The following is a 2,583-nucleotide window of genomic DNA, read 5'->3' as shown; positions in this document are numbered from 1 at the left end:
CAATTTCAAGAACTCCCTTCCTCTGAGGCGTCCCATTACTCACAGGATTCCTTTCAGAAGTGTACATGAACTAGTTATTTGCAACCATGTCAATGAGTTCTTGAGCTTCTGCAGGCATTTTCTTTAGGTGAATGGATCCACATGCAGAATGGTCCAATGACATCTTAGATAATTCAGACAGACCATCATAGAATATATCCAAGATGGTCCATTCTGAAAGCATGTCAGAAGGACATTTTTTGGTCAGTTGCTTATATCTCTCCCAAGCTTCATAGAGGGATTCACCTTCTTTCTGTTTGAAGGTTTGAACATCCACTCTAAGCTTGCTAAGCTTTTGAGAAGGAAAGAACTTGGCTAAGAAAGCTGTGACCAGCTTATCCCCAAGAGTTCAGGCTATCCTTAGGTTGAGAGTCCAACCATATTCTAGCTCTGTCTCTTACAGCAAATGGGAAAAGCATAAGCCTGTAGACCTTGGAGTCAACCCCATTGGTCTTAACAGTATCACAGATCTGCAAGAATTCAGTTAAGAACTGAAAAGGATCTTCTGATGGAAGTCCATGAAACTTGCAGTTCTGTTGCATCAGAGAAACTAATTGAGGCTTTAGCTCAAAATTATTTGCTCCAATGGCAGGGATTGAGATGCTTCTTCCATGTAACTTGGAATTTGGTGCAGTAAAGTCACCAAGCATCTTCCTTGCATTGTTATTATTTTCGGCCATGTCTCCTTCTTTTTCGAAAATTTCTGTCAGATTTTCTCCAGAGAGTTGTGCTTTAGCTTCCCTTAGCTTTCTCTTTAGAGTCCTTTCAGGTTCAGGATCAACTTCAATAAGAATGTCTTTATCCCTGTTCCTGCTCATATGAAAAAGAAGAAAACAGAAAATCATAGGGATCCTCTTTGCCACAGTAGAGAGGTTCCTTTATGCGAGTAGAAGAGAAAAATAGAAGAAGGAAAAGATAAGAATTCGAACACAGAAGAGAAGAGTTGGTTCGAATTTTTTTTGAGTAGAAGGGAAGTGTTAGTAAATAAATAATTAATTAGAAGGAGATAAGAGAGGGAAAAATTCGAAAATTAGATAAAATAAAATAAAAATATTTTTGTTTTTTTTTTCAATTTAAAATTAGTTAGAATTCGAAAATTAAGAAGGAAAATAAAATTAAAATAAAATTTAAAACAATTAGTTAATGAAAAGTAATTTTGAAAAAGAGGTTAGTAATTTTCGAAAATTGGAGAGAGAAAGGTAGTTATGTGGTTTTGAAAAAGATATGATTGAAATAGTAAACTTTTAAAATCAAACAAAAAGTCAAGTAGTTAACTGAAAAAGATTTGAAAATCAATTTTTGGAAAGATAAGAAGTTAGAAAAGAAGTTAGAAAAGAAGTTAGAAAAGATTTTGAAATTGATTTTAAAAAAGATGTGATTGAAACTTATTTTGAAAAAGATTTGAAAAAAAAATTTAAAAAGATTTGATTTTGAAAATTAAAGTTGATTACTTGACTAACAAGAAACAAAAAGATATGATTTTAAAATTTAAAGATTGAACCTTTCTTACTAGGCAAGTAACAAACTTAAAATTTTTGAATCAATCACATTAATTGTTAGCATTAATTTTGAAAATATGAAATGGAAATAAGAAAAAGATTTTGAAAATCATTTTGAAATTTTCGAAAATCATAAAAGAAAAATGAAAAATATTTGATTTTTGAAAAAGATTTGAAAAAGATAGAATTTTTAAATTGAAAATTTGATTTGACTCATAAGAAACAATTAAATTTAAAAAATTTTGAAAAAGTCAACTCAAATTTTCGAAAATTTATGAGTGAATAAGGGAAAGATATTTTTTTGATTTTTGAATTTTTAATGAAGAAAGAGAAAAACAACCAAAAGACTCAAAACATGAAAATTATGAATCAAAACACATAATGCATGCAAGAACACCTTGAATGTCAAGATGAACACTAAGAACACTTTGAATGTCAAGATGAACACCCAGAACTTATTTTTGAAAATTTTTAAGGAAAGAAAAACATGCAAGACACCAAACATAAAAATTTGTAATGTTGAGACACTAACAAATTGAAGATGCATATGAAAAACAAGAAAAGACACAAAACAAGAAAATATGAAGATCAAACAAGAAGACTTGTCAAGAACAACTTGAAGATCATGAAGAACAAATGCATGAGTTTTCAAAAATTTTAAGAAAAAATAAAAAAATGCAATTGACACCAAACTTAAAATTTGACATAAGACTCAAACAAGAAACATCAAATTTTTGGTTTTTATGATTTTATTAAATTTTTTTTGAATTTTTCGAAAATATTTTGGAAAAAGAAAAATAAGGATTTCAAAATTTTTAATGAGAATTCCAGGAATCATGCAATGTTAGTCTAAAGCTCCAGTCCAGGAATTAGACATGGCTTATTAGCCAGCCAAGCTTTCAGTGAAAGCTCCGGTCCAAAACACTAGACATGGCCAATGGCCAGCCAAGCTTTAGCATACATAGTTCAAGCATGTGAAGAAGAAGCCTCAGTCCAAAAGAATTTAGACATGGCTTTACAGCCAGCCAGGATTCAATATATCCCA

At 30.6% G+C, this 2,583-nt stretch overlaps 1 non-coding gene across 1 annotated transcript; it reads left to right on the top strand.

The window, feature by feature from the left end:
* The first annotated feature begins 217 nt into the window (after positions 1-217).
* Positions 218-325, top strand: LOC148548930 (small nucleolar RNA R71). The gene has a single exon (XR_015897042.1). It is a non-coding gene; the product is annotated as a small nucleolar RNA R71 (small nucleolar RNA).
* Positions 326-2,583: the final 2,258 nt, after the last annotated feature.

This window comes from Arachis ipaensis, chromosome B8 (genome assembly GCF_059453495.1).
Source record: "Arachis ipaensis isolate K30076 ecotype BB chromosome B8, ASM5945349v1, whole genome shotgun sequence".
NCBI classification, from domain to species: domain Eukaryota; kingdom Viridiplantae; phylum Streptophyta; class Magnoliopsida; order Fabales; family Fabaceae; genus Arachis; species Arachis ipaensis.
This window is presented reverse-complemented; position numbering and strand designations above follow the sequence as displayed.